Here is a 12,616-nt window from a genome sequence, read left to right as displayed (position 1 = left end):
TCTGTAATCTTCCTAAAAACTCTGTGCCCACACCTTTCAGAATTAGTAGTTAATTTTAGTTAACCTGTCTCTTTTTTGCTACAGCCCCTTTCACAACGGCACATAAGGATCTGCTGTGCCCGAGGCAGGAAAGTCTGCAGACCTGAAACCCACGTGGGATGTAGATGTTGGAGTTTTAGTCTGGAACAGCTCTGCTGGGATCCCACAGTCCCACACCAGCAGGACCACAGCTCCCAGTTGAGTTTCATCCAAAAGTGACTCAGCTTCCTTGAGCCAAGCTCACATCACAAGTCAAATCAAATGAAGTCTGTGAGAACATGCAGTGAATTAATTTCCAAAGTGGCCTCCTCATCCAAATTAAAACAATTACACCACCAATGAAGATTGTTTCTTTTCCGGGTTTTCTCTGCTATGTATTTTGGCACTGAGGAAAACTTCCACAGGTCTCTCACATCCACTGACTCAAGTTCATTCTTTCTGCATTACTTCTGCTGTCCTTTAGTTCCCTGTCCACGGACAGGAGTATTTTCATGTGTGACCTTGCTTGGCCACTTTGTTTCTGGACTGCCACCTTTCACTCCATTTTGACAGTTTCAAACAAGAGTCTTTTTCACAACATTTTCCTTTATAAAGTTATAACGGAAATCCCAAAGCTTCTCACTCTCTATCAGTGGGACAAGTGTGCTTTTTCCCTTCTTCAGTGCAAAATCAAAGCTAGAAAATTGTTGCTGCAAAACTACTAGGCAGTTTTAACTGCTGTGCTCTGGTATAAGTAAGAGTATTTTTAGTATTATTATATTATTATAATTATATTACAATTAATTATAATTTTATTATTATAATATTTAGTATTTTATTTTAAATATATTAAGATTACATTTAGAGTATATGTCTCTTTAACACAAATTATGAATCCTGTAGGGTAAAAAAAAAGTCTGTCATAAAACACAACATATTTGTGTCATCAAACAAGGTAACAGATTGTCTCCCTGAGGCCTAAGAGATGAGCCAGACCACAGAACTCCTTATTTCGTGTGGAAGGAAGAACAGTAACTGAGTACCACTATCTGTATAAGCACAAATGCTTATTTCTCACAAAGAGGATACATTTCCAGAAGTATTAAGCATCTAGAGAAGCTGAAAAACTGAAGTTTCTTTTCCTGTTCATTCTATGCATCAGAGAAAATCAGTGAAGCCCACTCTGTGCCACATTAAAGTGAAAAGCCCAACTCCTACCACATTCCTGGTACTGAAAAAAAACCAAATTACACTCCTTTCTTTGAAAGGGCAAGAAGGATGATGCAAGAAATTACAGACTGACCAGTGTCATCTCAACTCCAGGGAGGTCAGGGAGCAAATTCTCATAGGAGCCATTTCCAAACAATGTGGACAAGAAAGTGATTTGTATTAGTCAGCATGGATTTATAAAAGGGAAATAAAATAAGTCTGACTAACCTGAGAGTTTCTTTGAGAATATGACTTGGTAGCAGAGACAACACTATGTCCTACAACATCCTCACACAAGGAGATGAAGCAGGGGCCAGGCAGGACTCGGGGCTGGACTGCAAGCCCGGGTGAAGGGCAAGGTTCCTGGGGATGGGATCAGAAGTGCACTGTCCAGTTAGAAGCCAAGCATCAGTACTGTAGCCCAGGGGTACGGACTTGACCAGTACTGTTTAAGTTCCCCATTTATGACCTGGACTCAGCTCACTCTCAGCAAATATGCTGATGGACATTCCACAAGGGGAAGCGCAAAGTTCTGTAGGTAGGGAGGAATAAACTCATGCACCAGTAAAGGCTGGGGGGCAGCTGGAACAGAAAACAACTCTGCAGAAGGCACTGGTGCTGTTGTACAAGAACCAGCAACAGCTCCTCACAATAGCAACAAAAAAGGGTTGCCAGCATCCTGGATTAGGAAAAAGCATCTCTAGCAGCATGAGGAAGGTGATCCTTCTCTTTCATTCTAATTCTAGGCTCCCCAAATCAAGAGTGACACAGATGTACTGATGTGACACCAGCAAAGGGCTATAGAGACAAAGTGATTGGGAAGAGGCTGAGAAAGCTGGGATTGTTAAGCCTGGAAACGAGAATGATCAGGAGGATCTTATAAATGTGAATAAATATTTGAAGGGTTAAAAGGCTGAAGGCAGACTCTCCCTAGCAGTACTCAGGGATGGTACAATAGCCAGTGGACACAAATTAAAATACAGGAAATTCAACTTATAAACAGGGGATGGAGTTACCTATTTTTCTGTGGGGTGGTTGAACAGCAGAGAAATTGTCAAGAGAGGATAAATCACCATTCTCAGAGCCATTCCAAACCTGACTGAACACACTACTGACCTCTCTAACTGGCCTTGCTCCAAGATGATGAATTTGGACCAGGCCATGTTCAGAAGTCTCTTTCTTTGAGCTCCCTAAAACAACTTCAATAATTCCTGTTGCACCTGTCCTCTTCTTGTTGTTCTTTTTGGCTCTGTCATATAGCAGATTCCTCCTCTAAAGAGATATCAATCAAGCTGGTCATACGTGCTACTTTTTTTCCAAACTGAGGATCCCTTTCATTGCCCAGTTATAAATACAGCTTAAGTTTTACTAGTTTGAACAGAAAGGCACAGACTGCATAAATCAGCATTGCACTTTCTTCAGGTTCAGTAATGCTCATCTTGAACATCAAGATTTTAATTTCTACAGATTTTCCTAAGTCCTACACTAAAATTCAATGCACAAGTCTACATCAGGTAGTCTTACTTGTAAAAACTACTTCCATTTATCTTATTGCTACTGTGTATTATACGGAACAAAGCAATACAGCCTGAGTAAATTTCCTACATGTCCAGCACTATACAGACCCAAGTGTTAGCAAGCTCCAATTAATGGCAATCAAGTAACATGAAACTGAAAAGCATGCAAAAGTCAACTGGTTCAACTGTCCCAACAAAGATGTTACTGGACACTTCATATGCACACCAGTTTCCTGTTTTTTTTTTTTTTTTGTTTGTTTGTTTTTTGTTTTGTTTTGTTTTTTTCTCTAATAAGAAACCTCATAAAAAATTCACATATCACTGCCTTGGAATTATAAAAACAGAGATGAAAAAGTCATTAAATGTCATGACTGATATTCTGTTTATCCAAAATGATGACAGAATTTGTTGATGCTTTTATATATTTCCTTGATTTTAACTTACATGGTTATTATTTATCTAAACAAATCTGGACAGTTACCTTTATGTTGCTCCGTATCTCTCCCATCTTCATTAAAGCCCAGAATTTTCAATCAAACTAATTACTCTTCTACCTAAAAAATATCCCATCTGTGGCAAATTTAAGCTGGAGAATTGATTAAAGGATGCTGATGCTATAACAGTTTATAAAAACTTCTCCCAAGTGTCTATATAGATTAATCCAAACCTCAGTAGGAAAGACGGGCACTGAAGTTTCACTTATGATACTAAAAACAAACAAAAATTATGCTGCCAAAAATCCCCATGATGTCTATACAGGTAACTTGATTTTGGAGGTATAATATAGCTGCATACCATAACATAGCTGTCTTTCTCCTCAATGTGCTCTTCTACCACTTCAGCCTGATTTTCACTTAACCACTGACTTTCCCTCTTTTCAGTGTCTACACTTATCTTCCCTATCTCATTAGTACAGACATACCCACACAGCATCACAGCTCACATTACAGCTTTGTTTTCCAATTAAAAAGGTGGAAATAGTCAACCTTCCTGAGCAAATTTCAGAAACTGCAGAACTTAATTTGATGCTTATGGGAAGAGACAAAAAGTCTGGTATCCCTGGATATGTTAAGAGAACCACTTGAACTTTAACTAATTTGACATGTTATTTTGTGACTTGTCATTGGAAGAAAATCCATGGTTTTTGTATTACAGCTATTTTTAAATGTACTTCAAAGGCATTACTTTTGAAGTGTGTTCTGCCAATTGATGGGGGTGATTTAAAGGCAGACACCAATGGAAAGAATTTATCTGACTATGAATATTAAGGCAACACAAAAGTAAAATAATACATTCAATAAAGCTACATGCTCGGCTTTAGCAACAAGCAAAAAGAAGCAAGGTAATACACCTAACAATTGCTCTATGAGAGACAGGATAATGACTGAGAAAGATACATCACCAACTGCCTGAACATTCCACCATCAGAGTGGTGGAGCCAGAGCCTGCAGTCACTGGGGAGCCCTGTTTTACAGTGATGACATGGAGAAACTTCCCAGCAACTGGGAAAATCTTACACGGTGCATCCACCCATAGGTGAGGTCTACAAATTCACCCCAAAAATGGGTCCAGCTTTTATAGGCCCAAATAAGCAAGTCAAAGTGACTTAGTTATATTTTTAGCACAAAAACTCCTGGATCTGCTGGCACACTTCTGACCAGCAGGGGCCAGAGCTTGGCCAGAGCCCAGGCCTTGGCTGGGAGGGTTTTCCCCTAAAATACCCCTAAAACAAACCTCTACTCATGTCAGTTGGGAAAGTTCCTTAAAAATGATAGATTTCTTGCAGATAACTACACAAGATTACACATAAGCTATATGTACATAGAGCTAGCATAAGCATCTGCATAATTTACTTTTAACTAAATAATATTGATGGTGCTAATCACATAATGCCCTGGGCTCATCTTGTAAGTCAACTCTGGCTGAGGCCTGCTGCTCAGGCCTAAGCACATCAAAGTGTCAATAAGAAATGCTTTCTCTGCTGTAAAATAGCACAGTAAAACAAAATATGAGGCCACCACCTGTTTCACCACCCACCTTGCAGCTTTGGAACAAGTCCCTTCAGAAGAAGTTACACATTCAGTTATTAACAGAGGGCAGCATCTACAGAGGATTTCATAATCTCCAGCCATTAGTTTTACTTCTTATTTACAGTGCTTGCTTCACATTATTTCCCCATTCCTTTCTCAGAGCTACATTTCATTATCAATGGTTCGTACATACACCTAAACAAACCTGCAAAAAGCTTTTAACTCCAGGGAATGAAAAAAAATAGAGCTTGACCATTAAATTACTCAACTACCCATAGTCACTACTAAGAATGACAACTTCAGCAGCCATTACAGATGCTGTACATGTTTATCTGTTTATATGTTTGTAAAATTGTACAGCTGTAACATTTTTACAAGTAGCTTCTTGTCTACCAGCAAAATGTCAACCCTGATCATCTTACCTGGAAGCCTCAAACGGAGCAGATACAACTTCCAAAAGCACAGTGCTGGTGTCTACATGAACCTGAACACGATTTCTCAGGATGTTCTGTACAGGACTGTCCAGCACTCAATGCACTTTGTTTTAAGTGTCCAACAGCACTGCTGAAGGTTTAATGAGCACAAAACTACTTCCCTCTGTGGATACAGCAATGAAGAGAGTCCCAGACACACCTCCACTCTTTTACTCCCAGGAACACAGATAAAAAGGCCCCTAGAGCTTTCAGGAGATATTGCCCACAAAAACTTGCTAAACAGATCATGACTGTAGGTACCTGAGCAATAAACGAAATCGAAACAGACTGCACAGCTTTGCAATTCAGCGTGGCAAGGCTCATAAAAAATGATGAATCATTCCTTATGACAACCACACATCTGAAATGTGCTGATGACTTGAAATCTCTTGAAAAAGAAAGCTCTTTGTCACTTGCTGCTTGTACCTGCTTCAGAAAAGTACACAGCGTAAGACAGCTCCTGTTGATTGACTCAGCTGTGGGTACAAGAACTGCTGTAGACAACACACTAAAATTCTGACAGGTAACTCGTTACCAAGGTATGACTACACATACACTGCCCCCTAAGAAAAATAAGCTGCTTCTCTGAGTATTCTCAAACACTAGAATCAAAGAAAGTGAAAAACCAGTACTTGCAACAAAATGAAGTAATATTGCTGTGTGAAAAATTCAGTGTTAGCTGAAAATAAAGGCTGCATTTTTCCAAGCTAAATTATTTATTACTAAAGTAAAGGCAAAAGATGTAATGGAAATTACAATTTCAGGGAGGGGAAAAAGTATGGAGATTATTTAAGTCAACCCTGAGCTATCTCAAAGTCTGCTATGGGTCACTGTCTTTTCCAAAACTGCAAACTGCTGCAAGCAAAATCTTGAGTTCCAGAGGAGTGGTCTTCATATTTTCTAATTTCAATAGAAGTCCATTACCTGCTTCCTAGGAATTTTTTTATAAGTGACCAGATGGCAACATGAAAGTACAGCCATGGGTGGACAACACACCCATCCCAACCCTGCAAAATCTGTCTGCTTGCGACATTCCAATTCATGTAAAATACAACAGAAACTATACCATTATTCCAATATTCTCAACATTTCCATTAAACTTGGGTTTTGTGGGACTGCCCTAAAATTCCTTTGACCTTTATCAAAAGATAAAGCAGATGTTGATACAAATCCCAAGTCTGAACTATGTGAGGAGTTCTGACAGTTTTCTTCTGAATTCTGTTCGGACACTTTAACTTGCAATACATTGGAACATTACTGTGTGTGAGATTAGAAGTCATGAAGGCAGAAATATGAAGTATAGACTTTACTATTTCTCAAACAGGAAGTGAAATTCCGAAAAGCAGAGAAATCCCAGCCGTGACACAGGCTGTCTTAGAATATATCTCATCCCTATTATTACAGTCTGTAAGTCCCCTCTTCTCTCACCTCCCACAACCTTAACAATGAATTTCACTTTGTTGGTGTCTTTCTCCACTCAAACACAGAATGCATTGGGCAGCTTCCAGCCTCAAAATCAACAGGCACTAGCCTGAAAATATTTTCACCTTTAATATCCTCCTCAGGACAGTATTATTTTGTTCACAGCACAGGTGTGAAAGAAAGACATCACTTAAATGTTATTTTTTTTCTTTAATAACTCAAGCTCTCACTAGTGCCTTAAGTCTTGTAGTTCTGAGAGCCTCATGATGAGTGGAAAAGGGAAAGGAGAAAAAAAATACACCACGCCACACCTCAAAGGGCAATGTTTAAAACCTTTAAACCATGAAATATCAAATAAACCACCAGCAATGTCAACAGGTCTCCACACAGAGCAAATCCATCTGCCCAAACCAGATTTCAGAACAGGAGTTAAACACCCTGATTCAATGGGTGCACAGAAGAACAATGAGAACACCACTGCCTCACAAAAGCTTTTTCATTGACCTGAACTCAATTTGGTTCAGGCAAATGTTTAATAAATGCAGCACTGCTCTGAAAATTGGTCTTTTTAATATTCACAAAATGCCTCACAGGTATGAAGCAAAAAAAAAAAAAAAAAAAAAAGATATTCTGAAATCGTACTGGTAAACTCAATTTAACATGCACAAAGTGGAACATGCCAATTACATGTGGAATTACTGCCCGTGGATCCTAAGATCTCCTCTCTATCTTTAGGTGATGAGCAGTTAAAAGGAATCAGAAATGTTACATGTGGTGAGGTCCACCTGAAAACACAGGTGACAGCTGCTTAGTTTGGGCAGCTATGGAAACTTCTTTCATGTAGAGTGAGGTGATCAAAGTGTCATCCTTTAGTATTTCCTCCTCTTTCCTGCTACCATTATGTACATTCTCCCCCCTCAAAGAGCTGGAATAAAACTGCTCTGAAGGCTTCATCACTGAAGACATCACATGCACTGGGTCAATCACCTACATTTATGAACCAAAGCAGCTCTGTGATCTTTGAACTGGTGTCTGTAATGTTCCTTCCAACCCAAACCATGCTGTGTGATCCTGATACAAGTCAGTGTCACAAGTCGTATTTTTTATCTTCCAAGCTCACAAATTTTCTTTTTCTCTTATTTCCTTCATGAAGTGCTCTTCACATGCAGGATGGCCTAGGAAGTCTTAATGTGAATAAATAGGAAAGGGTGTTGAGGCAAAATCAGGTGAAAATATGCAGCTCACCACTTTCCCAGAAGCTACCAAGCCTGGTTAAATATTAGGCCAAATCCATTACCATTTTATGAACTTTTTTATATATTGGTCCCCATATTTCTTATCTAGTCTATGAAATTATATACTTAACAGCAGTAGGAAATGTACATATACACATACAAGGCACACACAGTTGTAGAGACAAGCCTTATTAGGAAAAATTAATCAGTGATCCACAGATCACTTAGCTCAGGCTCTGAAAAGCCAAAGGAAAAAAAAAACTTTAAAGATGAGGAATCCTTATAGAGAGCAAATTTGCTCCACCTAGCTGCTCTGCAGATGAAAAGAGCAGCACTGGCAGAGCAGAAACCTCAGGGTGTCAGAAAAGTAGAAGGGGAGTATTCAGAGCAACAACTCTTAATCCATTCAAATGTTTATGAACCAGCAGTGAATAAAATAAAAATCTGGATATCTGAGCACTCTGTTATGCAAGAAGAGTGATAATTAAAAGTTAGCTAGCACTGGGATTGGGGAGGCACTAAGGATGGATACTGACCAAAAGCATGTTAAAAATTAACACAACCCACTCTCCTATGTCTTAGTCCATCTCTTCAGCTTGCTCAGCATTGAGCTTTCCTTCACCTTTTCCACTGAATGAGGCAAAGCTAAAAAGAGTAGTAAGTTATGAATAATTTGCCCAGGCAAAAGTTCCATCTCAATCACGTGAAACTGAAGAGATCAAAGAGCTTATTTTATTTTTCAGTAAATTAACTTGCTTCCAGTCACAAATTTTATATTCCTGATGGATATTTCACTGCAAATGGTTATTCATTTGACGAATTAATTAACAAATCAGAAGCATATAGCAGACCCGTCTTACCATGTCTTTTTCAGTTTCTAGATCACCTTAATCTTTTACCTGATCTTTCTTTTCCTTAGTAATAAACTTCAAGAAGATTACAGCTAATACTTAGAAAGAAAAAATATGTGTAAAGGCTACAGTTGAAAGAAAAACAGACCTATAAAGAATAGAAAACTGAGAACATGAAAATTTTATAGAGGCTGATAGCAACACACTCCTCTTGAAAGCTTCAGCTTCTGTATCACCTGCGAATGCAGAATGTGAGATCTGCACATTTCAGGTAAAGGTAATTCACCTAACTTCCACTTCCTGATTGGAAATAAGGTTCCACACAAACTGGAACAATCCCCCTGAATAGGCCTTTTCTTGCTAAGCAACACCACCATTTGAGATCCACCTTCAGAACTAGTGATGTGAATGCAAACATGACAGGAATTCTCCCCGACTGAAACAACCAACAGGCCTCTCTCCCAGCAGCAGACTTGAGAATAGCTGGGGCAGGTGGATGGAAGGCAGGAATTATCAGTTCCTAAACAGGAGGATTGTAACAAAACTTTAAAAACAAAAAACAAACAAACAAACAAACCCAGCAACGTACTGCCAAGTATGAAAAATTATTGAAAAACCAGCACAACAAGATCTGGTATTGTGTTTCCTCAGAGGGGAGAAAACAACCTGCTGTGCTTTGGTACAGTAAAAGTAGAAATTCCAGACATAACTTGAGAGCTGGTCATATGAAACAGGGACTTGGTATCTTCAAAACACTCTTTCCCAGTTTGTTGCAATACCTTCATTTCTACTATGTGTAATTTGCAATTCTTACAAAGAAAAATATCAATCCATCAGCTCCAGCAACTTTGCACTACAGTAAAACCTGACTGTCAGTCACTTAGAGAAAATTACCAAATCTCTATTGCTTTAGTCTTCAGAGAGAAGGATGAAGAACCTCTCTCTCACCTAAATCTGCACACGGAATCAGCTCAGATAACAGTCCAACCAAGCTCAAGAAGGACTGCATAAAGTCTTTAAAAATACTCAAGTTATGAAACAGTAAAACTAAATATCTAGAATACTCCCAAGCTAGACTATAATCATGGCTTGTCTACTTCCTCTTCTGAGGCAAGCACTCACTTCAAAATGCTTCTGCAGCTGAGCAAAGTATGGTTATAGTGAGGAACTGTGGCCAGCACTCCTCTGGTATTATGCACACACCTCCACTTTCCTCACCTGTGAAGGCACAAAGAAGCTCCTGCAATTACATGTAAGTACAGCAGAATGACAGAAGCTAGAACATTACATGAACATAACTGGACACAAAAGAAAAGCTTAAAAATAAACTCCCAGAAGCTTCACCATCACTATGTGAGGGTTTTTCTTCTACTCTCACCATGCAGACTCATTTCCTTGCTTTTAAGAAGAAATTAAATTGGTTTTATTGCTTGAAAAGTACTTCACTATGGCTGAATACATTTACTACTTGGTTTAAACAGCTTAAACTCACAAAAGATGTTTACTTAGATGCTATCACTGACTGATACTGATAATGCTGCTGACAAGCATCTTATCTCTTGCCCATGTTGTAAAATAGGAGAAAATTACTTTGTAAATCTCTCATGAAACATTTTTCAAGCAGTCTATGACAAGATCGTTTAAAAAACTATTAATTTAAACTCCTCAAGGCAAACACCATGCTACTTTACTGCCTTTCTTCCTATTACATTATTTATTCTGTTGTTTTCCCCAAACCATTCTGAAACTTAGAAACAAAGAAATAAGGTAACTCATGTTTCAGGTCTATTCCACGACAGAAGAAACAGAACTTTAAGAAGGGAGCAAATATTGAGGGAAGAAAAAGAGGTGATGCTGCTTAACTAATAAATTCATATAAATAATCTCTCAATCTCTCTTAAGCCCCAAAATAACTTTAATCTGTAAGAAGCTTTCAAAGTTAGCACTCAGAAGTCTCAGTTATTTTCCACTCCAACATTATCTTTCACATCTACTGTCTAAGTTCTTGTTTCAAAGACAAGAAAACTCACTTTGGGTATGAACGCTGCATATTATTCCAAAGATCACTTGGAGGTGAATGCATTCAGTGTAGTGATTAAATGTCAGCTAAATCACAACTAAGAATGCCCACTAGAATAAACAGCTGTAGTGAATAGCAAGGCAATTGCAATTAAATTAGAACTGTTTTGGACTTTCACTTCAAGAAAACAGAAAATCATTTACTGCTTTTTCAAACAATAAGTTTTTAAGCATTAAAATCCTCAGAACCAAAGACAGTCTGTGATTCATGTTTCATTCTTAAACGCCTGTGCCTTTGCTCAGGTAAATACAAACAATTGCTGGATCTACTGTCACTCTCTCAGCACAGAATGCTTTTTACAATACCAGTCCGGATCTCTCTCCACTCCTCTTTGAAAGGTTTACAAACAGGGTAGTAGAGACCAAGCAAAAAAATGAGAAATGCACATAAATAAGCAGCAATATGTTGGGAAAAGATAGTCTTAAATATCCTGGTTTCTGACTTCTTCAATTCTAACTAAACTATAAAGGTAAGCTTTGCTGGGGGTATTTCCTGAAGCATCAAGGGTAAAGGCTGCCACAACACAGGTACCCCAAATGCTACACCTGCCCCTTTTTCTGCATCACGCACATATCGAAGGGCTTCTGGCAATTTAACATCATAAATTACAGGGATTAAAACAAGATGAATTCTCGAATATCAGACCAAATTAGAGAAACCCATCCTCGAGCACCTTTGTCTGCTTTTATCTCGACAGCACTGGCACACAAGGTCAAAGACAAGCTGCGTGGGAGCGGAAGAGTTAACAGCCCGAACTTGTCCGTGTTTCCAAAATAGAGCGGTGGCACCAACGTTGCCATTCTGCCGTGTTTACAAGAGGGAATACAGTTTGGGATAAACCACCGGCTGCAGTCACGCTTTATCGCTAGGAAACATTCCTTCAATGTCCGGCTGTACCGGCCAAGACAAAGACACTGAGCCCTCGAACACCTGGAAGGAGCCCCGGGATAGGGGGGGCACACACGGGGGAAGGAGGCTGTGCTGGAATAGCTGCGGAAAGCACAGTCCTGAAGGAAGCGAGGCCCCGAGAGGGCAAAGGTTTAGGGGCAGACCCTGGCGACCAGGAACCGGGAGAGGCTGGCGGGATCCGGCCGGGCAGGGACGCAGCACTGCCGGGGATAGCCGGGAAAAGGATTCAGAACTGGAGGCACCGGGGCGCGGGCAGGTGCCCCCGGCAGCCGCGGAGGGGCGGCGGGGCTGGGCAGCGCGGGGGTCCCGGGACCGCCGCTCGCGCCCTGGGAAGGGAGCGGGGCTGCCCCGCTCCCGGAGCTGCCCGCGGGCCCGGGGTACAGAGCAGCGGGTCCGCCCTCAGCGAGCCCCTCCCGGGGCGAGCGGCCCCTCCGGATCCGGGCCCGACTGCGGAGTTCCCGCGCCCCCCATGTCTCCCCGCCGCTCGCAGGGTCCCGTTCCCAGCTCCACCCCCGCACCCCTTTTCCGTCCCCCGGCCCCGCTCCGCTCACCGGCAGCGGCTCCCCGTCCCTCAGGTCCAAGATGGCAGCGCGGCCCGCCCGGCCTCCGGCAGCGACTTATCAGAGTCGGGCCCGACGTGCGCAGGCGCCGAGTCCCCTGGCTGCAGCGCAAGGACTACAGCTCCCATCGTGCCCCGCGCCAGGCACTGCGCATGCTCGATGCGGGCCACGGGGCCGCCCGGCAGGGAGAGCAGGGCTGGAGCCGTCAGGCCCCGTGAGAGCCGCGGTGAGGCGCCGAAATCGGTACCGTGTGGAGCCGGGATGGGAGCGCTGGATGTGGTTACCCGGCGAACAGAAGGCTCCAGGGACACC

General features: G+C 41.2%; 1 protein-coding gene across 3 annotated transcripts in view; it reads right to left on the bottom strand.

Moving 5' to 3' along the window:
• ITCH (itchy E3 ubiquitin protein ligase) overlaps positions 1–12,414 on the bottom strand; it is a 54,278-nt gene extending 41,864 nt beyond the window's left edge. For 2 of the 3 annotated variants that reach the window (XM_056507167.1, XM_056507168.1), the window contains exon 1: positions 12,296–12,376. The gene's annotated coding sequence lies outside the window, so the exon portion shown is untranslated. Of the gene's footprint in view, positions 1–12,295 lie in introns of all 3 variants that reach the window. The other variant, XM_056507169.1, reaches the window with a different exon arrangement.
• Positions 12,415–12,616: the final 202 nt, after the last annotated feature.

This window comes from Oenanthe melanoleuca, chromosome 20, assembly GCF_029582105.1.
Source record: "Oenanthe melanoleuca isolate GR-GAL-2019-014 chromosome 20, OMel1.0, whole genome shotgun sequence".
In the NCBI taxonomy this organism is placed as follows: domain Eukaryota; kingdom Metazoa; phylum Chordata; class Aves; order Passeriformes; family Muscicapidae; genus Oenanthe; species Oenanthe melanoleuca.
The sequence above is the reverse complement of the archived record's forward strand: the minus strand, read 5'-3'. Positions and strand labels throughout refer to the sequence as shown.